A 10,364-nucleotide genomic window follows, 5' to 3' on the forward strand; every position below is an offset into this window, starting at 1 on the left:
GCCCGCTACTGGCAGAAGCCTGGTCTTCACTCAGGTCAATCCAGAAGGCACCCGGCCCTCTGTTAGTTGTGGCCCTGCCCTTTGAGCGCTCCGCTTTTCTAATGTCACCGCCAGATCGTGAGAAACGCCCCTTGTCATCATAAGCCCCATTTGGCGGCAGTACGATCCAAGCACCGCCCCTTTAGGCGGGAGACCGCCCCCACTGTCAACAGAAGCCCCGCCTTCCTGAGACCCTTCTCGATTCTACCCCGAAGCCCCACCTCCTGTCAACTGCCGTCCCGCCTCCTCTCGCGTCCTACTCCACCAAAAGCAGCCGCTCCACTCGCGGACAGCAAAAGTTCGGTTCAACTTCACTTCGAACCGCGGTGCAAGACGGAGCCGCCCGTTCCCCGAAAACCTTCCTTTTCCCCCTTACGAGTCACTCTTCTGGAGGGTTTTCTCTTCAAGCTGTGTTCTTCAAATCCAGATGGCGTCAATGTGAACCAGCCCCGCAGAGGCCAGCGAAGGACCCAGGCTTTGGGGAAAATGGCCCCTTCCCACCTCTCTCCTTCCCTCTGCAGCCCCCACCCCCATCATTTTTAAAATGGAGAAAAGTACAGACCAAAGCAAAAAGAAAACGTCTCACCCTTCAAGCTACTCTGCATAGATTCACGGGCCAGGACGTGTGAGAACTCTCTGGTGTCCTGATGTTCATTCCCAGCCCCCATCCCAGTCACGGACCCTCTGTGCTTTGACAACAGCGCTCCACTGAGCCACTTGAATCCTAAAACATGCAGTTGCTTAAAGTGAAAGCCTGATGGTTGAAATCAATGTACACAAGCTTCCTTTTACTTGCATGTTTCGTGCTAGAATCCTAGAACGTGTGGAAGCAGAAGCAAGCAAAGCTTAGTCTTGTAAACGTAAGTATTCAATCCTGCCATACTCAACACCCTGTATATTACTCAACACAACAAAAATTTAACACCACTTTACTCTCCCGGAATTAAATTTATTGATAATGTAAACTATCTGCAAGAAAACACTGTAATATTCTAATAATACAAAGGTGAAATAAGCGAAAGTAATGTCTTTTAAAATACTGTATTAATATTGGGCTTCCCTGGTGGCATAGTGGTTAAGAATCTGCCTACCAATGCAGGGGGACACGGGTTGAAGCCCTGGTCCGGGAAGATCCCACATGCCGCGGAGCAACTAAGTCCGTGCACCACAACTACTGAGCCTGCGCTCTAGAGCCCACGAGCCACAACTACTGAGCCCACGCACCACATCTACTGAAGCCCGCGCGCTCTAGAGCCTGTGCTTGGCAACAAGAGAAGCCCTCGCACCGCAACGAAGAGTAGCCCCCGCTCGCCGCAACTAGTGAAAGCCTGCAAGCAGCAACGAAGACCCAACACAACCAAAAATAATAAATAAATAAATTTATTAAAAATACTATACTAATATCAATAAAAATAATAACGTGTTTTTCACTATGGAAAAACTGGCACCAATACGAGAACTACAGTACAAAAACTGCCCCAACAAAATTTCAATATGCCCCCTAGGGGCACTGCTGTGCCCACTGAGAACTGCTTAGGATTTATCTCTAAGGAAAGGAAAGGCTTTAGATATGGAAATTTATTCTTTTGTTCATGCATTTAACAACTAGTTTTTTGAGCACCAGGCACTGTGGAAGATGCAAAGCTGAGTCAGGCAATATTTCTGTCTTCAAGGAGATTACAGTCTAACAACCAAGCAAAATACATGAGCATAAAAACCTCAAGCAATGTGGGCAGTCAGAAAGATCAAGGAGAAATACATAGAGACCCCTTAAGGGTATGGACTAATGAATGTAAATCTCACCTCTCCCTTCCTCTCTCTCCTTCTCCCACCCTTTTTTCCTTTCTTCCTTTCCTCGACCCATCCTCCCCTTCCCCCTCCCCCTCCCCCTCCCCCTCCTCTTATTTAGCATCAGTTTATAGTCATCTTCTTCTGTCTATAAGCTGTCTGCCTGGTTCACTGCCCAGTGCCAGCAGCCCAGAGTCCTCCCAATTTAGGGCCATGCCCAGAGGGCAGTTCTGTCCAGGAAAACAATTTCAACAGCTCAGTGCTGAGAACAGTGTCCTTAGCTGAATTGCTGCCAATTATTTGTATCCTTGTACAAAGCAAGACTGTTATCATCACCACTCAAAAAAACAAAAAAAATTAAAAAACCCAAAAACCCCCAAAGCAAAAAACTGGTTGCAGACCTAAGCAATATGAATATATGTTTAGCATAGCAGATTGTGCCAGCCCACATAAATCTGTTTAGAGATCATGTTCACAGAGTAACTTGTTTTTATTAAAATAAACTCATTTGTAAAAATTGTAAATATGACTGATTTCAACAGCTGTGTGGCTCCAGAAGTAAGTTTTTTACCCACGGATCGGCACAATTAGAAGAGTCTAGATTTCTTTATGCATATGTTTTGTGATTTGTCATACACAGTCTGATGTGGCAAAACTTCAGTACTCTTAGAGATGAGAAGTTGTCCAGCAGGTTTTAAAAAGCACAGAATTTTTGCTATTCAGAGCCACTTCTACCTTTGGAACAGTGAAAAAAAATATTTGTAGGAAATGAAAAGCTCTGAATCAAAAGTTCTAAGCACTGGTGTCATCTGAAGAGGAATAGACTTCCACCACTACTTATTGAAGTTGTTTCCTTCTGTTATTATTTTTCCTTTTTCTACTTTTGGTGAAAAGGTTTCTAAAAAACATGCTACCATGAAACAGATCAGCCAAAAAGACATCAAACTGAGACACTTTTAACTAGAGCTAGGTGAACCTGAAAATTTAGCCCTAGTCAAATACTCCCACTACTCTCTCTAATGGCTACTTTCAAACGATTTTTTGTTTTGTTTTGTTTTGTTTTGGCTGCTTTGGGTCTTTGTTGCTGCGTGCGGGCTTTCTCTAGTTGCGCCGATCGGGGGTCTACTCTTCGTTGTGGTGCGCAGGCTTCTCATTGTGGTGGCTTCTCTTGTTGCGGAGCATGGGCTCTAGAGCACGCGGGCTTCAGTAGACGCGGTGCGTGGGCTCAGTAGTTGTGGGCTTAGTTGCTCCGCAGCATGTGGGATCTTCCTGGTTCAGGGATCGAACCTGTGTCCCCTGCATTGGCAGGTGGATTCTTACCCGCTGCGCCTCCAGGGAAGTCCCTCTAATGGCTACATTCAGAAGGTGAACAAAAACATTCCTGCTTAAAGCTAGTTCAGACTGCACAAACTTTCAAAGTCAATTTAAGGTCAAGTCATTTCCTATTCCTCTTAGTGCTTGTTTTGTGAAAATAATAATGTAATTGATAAGAACAGTAAAAATAAGTTAATTTTGTTAACAAGTTAGTATTTTGGTAAATGCCCTCCCCACTCTTCTCCTCCCCTATTTCTGTAACTAGCATAAGTCCATATATAAAGATTATAGATGCAAAACAAGAAAAACAGGAAAAACTGATTTCCCAGTATTTATTCAGAGAGTAATATGTTGATACACTTAAAAAAATCATGGTGTCGGGGCTTCCCTGGTGGCGCAGTGGTTGAGAGTCCGCCTGCCGATGCAGGAGACGCGGGTTCATGCCCCGGTCCGGGAAGATCCCACGTGCCGCAGAGTGGCTAGGCCCGTAAGCCATGGCTGCTGAGCCTGCGCATCCGGAGCCTGTGCTCCGCAACAGGAGAGGCCACAACAGTGAGAGGCCCGTGTACCGCAAAAAAAAAAAAAAAAATCATGGTGTCATCTGGGTTGGGTCATTCATTGGTGTGTCCTCTATTTCCACCAAAAAGTTAGTGGCTATGTCAACACTACTTCTGCAAAAAAGGTATTAGTTTTTGACCTAAAATCTTAGGACACAAACAACCCTAGGGGAACACCCAACTAGAAAGCAATATTAGAGTGAGAACATGCAACGCGTCTGTTTTTGTTTTTTTTTCCAATGTAACTTTTTTTAAAAAATAGATCTTTATTGGATTATAATTGCTTCATAATACTGTGTTAGTTACTGTTGTACAACAAAATGAATCAGCCATATGCATACATATGTCCCCTCCCTCTTGAGCCTCCCTCCCTCCCTCCCTATCCCACCCCTCTAGGTCATGGCAAAGCACTGAGCTGATCTCCCTGTGCTATGCTGCTGCTTCTCACTAGCTATCTATTTTAATTCGGTAGTGTATATATGTCGATGTCACTCTCACTTCACCCCAGCTTCCCCACCCCGCCCCTCCGTGTCCTCAAGTCCATTCTCTATGTCTACGTCTTTATTCCTGCCCTGCCACTAGGTTCATCAGTACCATTTTTTTTTTTTTTAGATTCCATATATATGTGTTCGCATCGCGTCCCTGTTTTTAAAGTCTTAGTAGAGGGGGCTTCCCTGGTGGCGCAGTGGTTGGGGGTCCGCCTGCTGATGCGGGGGATGCGGGGTCGTGCCCCCACCGGGGAAGATCCCACATGCCGCAGAGCGGCTGGGCCTGTGAGCCGTGGCCACTGGGCCTGCGCGTCCGGAGCCTGTGCTCCGCAACAGGAGAGGCCACGGCAGTGAGAGGCCCGCGTACCGCAAAAAAAAAAAAAAAAGTCTTAGCAGAGGAACTTTAATGTGCATGGAAATTATCGGGGCACTTTGTTTAAAATGTAGATTCTCAGACCCTGCTCCCAGGAGTGTCTCATTCAGTAGGTCTGGGATGAGGCTGTAAATCTGCATTTGACAGGCAGCTGGTGACTGTTATGTGAGTGACCTGTAGATTTTACTTTGAGAAATGCTGAGCTAGAAAAAAGCTTATAATTGGGGGAAAAACTTACTGCATTCTTTTAGAATTAAGGGTTACAAGCTATATCAAAGTCAGTATCTGTCGGTTGTTTTTTGTGTTTTTTGGACTCACCATGCGGCACGTGCAATCTTAGTTTCCCAACCAGGGATCAAACCAGTGGAAGCATGGATTCTTAACCACTGGACTGCCAGGGAAGTTCCCCCCACAAGAGTCAGTATCTCTAAGAAGAGATTTCCATTCCTAAAACTGCCAGTTGGTTGAACATCAACACTGAAAGTGAAATTCTACTGCAGCTACTAAGAAATTTTTGATGCTCCCACCCCCATTGCAAACTTCCATCTTCCAGGAAACCTCATGGCCTGCTAAACTCTGGACATTTTAGATGTACTATCTCATTTTACCTTCCTGGTGTCTCTGTGAGGTAGTTGGTATTGTTCGCAGTTAACAAAATGAGGAAGCCAAGGTTTGGACAAGTTAATCTGCCCAGACAGTTGCCCAGTAACCTGCAAAGTAAAGTGGGTTTTGAACTCACTCAGACCAATCCTGCAATCTAATGAAGATGCTACATATAGGGCTTCTCAGAAGGAAGGTAATGCATTGGCCAGGCTCCAGTGTGCACAGGATTTGAGAGCATACACTGGTGTGGAAGTCAGATGCTCTTCTGTTCAGGTCCCAGACCCTCAGCACCAGCAGTTGTTGCTGCATAACAAACCCACCAAAGCTTAATGGCTTAAAAGTCTAAGGTAATTATTTAGCTCATAACTCTGTGAAGTTGGCTGGGTGGCTCGGCTGATCTTCGCTGGACTCACTCATGCATCCGCAGTCAGCAGGTGGGTTGTCCCAGAGCTGCCTGGCCTCATTCATACGTCTGTTAGTCGGCCGAGTGTCAGGGGATCATCGAGGGGCTGACTCATCTAGGATGGCCTCAGTCACACCTCCAGTGGTCGGCTGGCTATTGATCACAGGGGTTACTGGACCACATGTGTCTCACCTTTCATTAGAGTAGCCTGGACTCCTTCACATGTACAGGGTTCTAAGAAATCAAGAAGCAGCATTAAGACCTCTTAAGCCTAGCCTCAGAACTGACAATGTCATTTATGCCACATTCTACTGGCCCAGAGCAAGTCACAGGGCCAGCCCAGATTCTTCCTCTTGATGACAGCAGCTATAAAGTCACATTGCAAAGGGGGAGGATACAGGAAGGGCAAATTGTGGCCATATTTGTATTCAATTTACCACAATAACTATACAACTAAGGGCAGGTTTCTTAACCTCTCTGTTTTTACTCATCTGTTGTCATGCCCTATCTCAAAAGCTGATAGTTCATGCAAAGGGCCTGGCTTATCTTAATTTCTCAGAAAATAGTAGCCATGATGCTGCTGATGCTGTCCTCTAGGGTTTTTCCAGCCTGAAAATCTTCTGTATCTGCACAGAAGAGAGATTAGGCTGATTTTTTGGTGGCCCCTCAGGGCAGGGCTTTGGCCTCAAGGTTCTCACTCTTGATTTCATGATGTTCCAGTTAACACTCTTCTGTTTGTGGTACAGAAACCCATTCAAGCTAGCTCCGCTAAAGAAGTCAAATCTACTGTTTGTCCCTGCATGTCTACTTTATCCTCTCCTCCCTCGACTCACCTTTTAAGACTCTTCTAGAATATGGCCCAGCCAAGTGGCCTTGGCCAGGGAGTCCAATATGACTGTTCAACTCTGTTCATTAGAGCTAAATGGTCTGGTTCTCAGTGTTGCAATTCCAAAATCTAAAGAGAGAATCTGATTGGTCCAGCACATCTTTTCTTGAAAGGTCAGCTTAGTCCAATCTGCCATGGCAGGAGGGGTAGGCACTCTTGTGGGGGAAAAGGGCAGCTTTATGTGGGCAACAGAGGCTTTGAGCCAGAAGACACAATGATTCACATTTCCTGGCCTTCTCTAATTAAAACTACCTTCCTATCAAATATTCGAAGTACTCAACTTCAAGAACCTTACAAAAACCCCATCTTCTCTCTGAACATCTCTTAATAAAACAGAGGCAGGGTGGCTATTTCTCCCACCCACTCACCAAAAACCTACCACACACTTTAGCTATAACACAGGTATATTAGTTTGCTATGGCTGCTGTAATAAAGTACTACATGCTGGGTGACAGAAATTTATTTTTCTCATAGTTCCAGAGGCTATAAGTCCGAGATCAAGGCGTTGTTAGGGGTGGTTCCTTCAGAGGGCTGTAAGGGAAGGATTTGTCCCAGGTCTCTCTCTTTGACGTGCAGATGGCTATCTTCACCCAGTGTCTTCATATCATCTTCCATCTGTACGTGTCTGTGTTCAACTTCCTCTTATGAGGACACCAATCATATAGGATTAGGGCCCACCCTAATGACCTCATTTTAATTTAATTCCCTCTGCAAAGACTCTACGTCCAGATACAAATTAGGAGGTACTGGGGTTAGGACTTCAACATATGAATTCAGAGAGAGACACAATTCAGCCCGTAACAGCAGAAAAACAGTCATCACTATAAACAACATAAATGGTATCTTGAGCCTGTTCTTTCCATTGCAACATCGCTGGGCTTATCAGAAGGTCCTTCAGTCCCGACAGCATCTAGTAACTACTTATTGACTCCGTGTCTGTCATTTATAAATAAGCCTTTTTTAAAGCTCCAAGTCTGTGAAAAAGTGGCCATTCTCTGTATTGTTTGAAGTTTTTTTTTCTATTATTAAGATGATGATGAAGCCCGATGATGAAGGCTTTATTTTAAATTATGTGTAATCAAATATTTTGCCTACACATTGCCTAAGGCAATAGTTCTCAACCCTGGTTGGACAACAGAATCACGTGGTGCTTTTAAAAACCATCTGCCCCAGCCTCACCTCCACAGATTCTGATTATTTGTTTTAGGGTGGGATACAGGTATTATTTTTTTTTAAAAAAATAGCTTCCCAGGGCTTCCCTGGTGGCACAGTGGTTAAGAATCTGTCTGCCAATGCAGGGGACACAGTTTCGAGCCCTGGTCCAGGAAGATCCCACATGCCGCGGAGCAACTAAGCCTGTGCGCCACAACTACTGAGCCTGCTCTCTAGAGCCTGCAAGCCACAACTACTGAGCCTGCGCTCCACAACTACTGGAGCCTGCATGCCTAGAGTCCATGTTCTGCAACAAGAGAAGCCACTGCAATGAGAAGCCTGTGCACCGCAATGAAGAGTAGCCTCCACTTGATGCAATTAGAGAAAGCCTGTGCACAGCAATGAAAACCCAACACAGCCAAAAATAAATAAATAAAATAAATTTGTTAAAAAAAAAAGACATGCATGTGTCCAGTGTTTTTTTTTTTTAAAAAAAAAAGAGCTTCACAGGGACTTCCCTGGTGGTCCAGTGGCTAAGGCTCCGTGCTCCCAATGCAGGGGGACCAGGTTCCATCCCTGGTCAGGGAACTAGATCCCACATGTCACAACTAAAGATTCCACATGCTGCAAGGAAGATCCCACATGCTACAACTAAGACCCGGTACAGCCAAATAAATAACTTAAACAAAACAAAACAAAACAAAACTTCTCTAATGATTTTATCCATCCACCTATCCATCTACCTGTCTACCTATCATTTATGGCTGCGTTGGGTCTTTGTTTGCTTTGATAAAATCCCGAAAGTTGTGGAGGCCAAAAGTTTATTTGGGTTTAAATATTGGGTAACAGGGGCCTGTCTAGGTCTGGAGGTTGTTCAGGCCTTTTTCACTGTTGTGAAGTGAATCAGCACAGAAAGACACAGCAGTTTTGGCTACTTTTAATTTTTTAAACAAATTTATATATTTACTTTTGGCTGTGTTGGGTCTTTGTTGTTGCGCGAGGGCTTTCTCTAGTTGCAGTGAGTGGGGGCTACTGTTCGTTGTGGCGCGCAGGCTTCTTATTGCAGTGGTTTCTCTTTTTGCGGAGCACGGGCTCTAGGTGTGCGGGCTAAAGTAGTTGTGGCTTGCGGGCTCTAGATCGCAGGCTCAGTAGTTGCGGTGCATGGGCTTCATTGCTCCGCAGCATATGGGATCTTCCCGGACCAGGGCTCGAACCCCTGTCCTCTGCATTGGCAGGCGGATTCTTAACCACTGCGTCACCAGGGAATCCCTTGGCTGCTTTTAAAAAGCAGATCTCATAGTCTTGCCTTCATACTGATTCTTCCATCACTGGCTCACCAATCATCAAGTGAACAGTATTATCTCTATTTATCAGAACAGACTCGGCGATGCTGCTGTAACAAACCCAAATACACTCTGTTTAACATATAATGATTTATTCATTATTCATCAAGGTTTCTTATAGCTCTTAGTGACTCTCCGGGGCAATGTTTACCAAAAAGTGACTCAGGGATCCAGGCTGCTTCCTCTCTTTGGCTATAGCATTTGGAATACCCTTCTTCTAGGTTGCCGAGGCAGAGGGAAGAGAGATTTCTGCCAGCTATTAAATGCTTTGGTTTAGAAGTGACACATAGCACTTCTGCTTAGAGCTCTTTGATCAGCCCTAGTCACAGGAAATGTGAGGGAGCACAAGGACATTTTGGTGAGCGGTAAATGTCTCTGCCATGTTACTGTAACAAAAGGCTTCTTTTTTGGAGAACATCTTCAAGAAGATTGAAGCCCATGTTTGACTCCACAGTCTCTGCTTCTCCACTGCACAGTGAAGCCTACAGTCTGTGCTTCTGTGCCATGGAGGATAAGGTAAAGGCAAACCCATATTCTTTAGTGAGGTATGAGGCAATTTGGGTGTGTTAACATGTAATTTCACCATATTACACATTCCTTAGGGGGCAGGGACCATATCTCATTCTTTTTTTAAAAAATCTCCCTAATGCCTTATAGGTATTAGGATACATACACAAATATATAAATTCAGCAAATATCTTATAGGTATTAGGATACATACATAAATATATAAATTCAGCAAATATTAATTGGACAAGACACATAGTCCCTGCCCTCATGACTACAATTAAAATATCCTAATAGAAGAATATTCAGAACCACTCAAAAAAAAAAAATCCTAATAACATCTTCATTTTGTGTCTTGTCATTTGTAATGTAGTTTAACTATCATTATCTCATTTTAATTATGAATGTTATAAATTGAAAATGTAGGCCAATTAGCTTGGATTTCTCATTGTTAACTTTTCAGTTACTTTGTAGCTCAGGTATTTTGTAATTTACTTCTTCCTTTCACATTTCCCTCCTGTTTCATAGCTGGGTGAGAGGTATGCAGTTTGCAGCCAGCGAGGTGATATAATGCTATGCTTATATTATGCATGTACCCAAAGGCTGAATACCTCCTTTCTGATCACACAGATAAGATCTGCAGACTTTTAACAACTTTTCTGAGAACTATTTGCCCAAAGACAGTAGCGGGACAATATAAAATAATCACTTCACAGAAACTTAAGAAAGATAAGAATTCATTCATGCTTCTCCCTTCCTAACCACTATTAGCATTTTGTTGTATTTCCAGATCAGCTATTTTTAGATGGAAAAAAAAATGTGTTTAATAATCTGTTTCTTCTCCTGAAAAGTTATTTGGTATAAGAATATTAGAAAACTGTCATTTTGGATAGACAATTTCATTTAGCTAG

Source organism: Tursiops truncatus, chromosome 17 (assembly GCF_011762595.2).
Source record: "Tursiops truncatus isolate mTurTru1 chromosome 17, mTurTru1.mat.Y, whole genome shotgun sequence".
Classification (NCBI taxonomy): Eukaryota; Metazoa; Chordata; class Mammalia; order Artiodactyla; family Delphinidae; genus Tursiops; species Tursiops truncatus.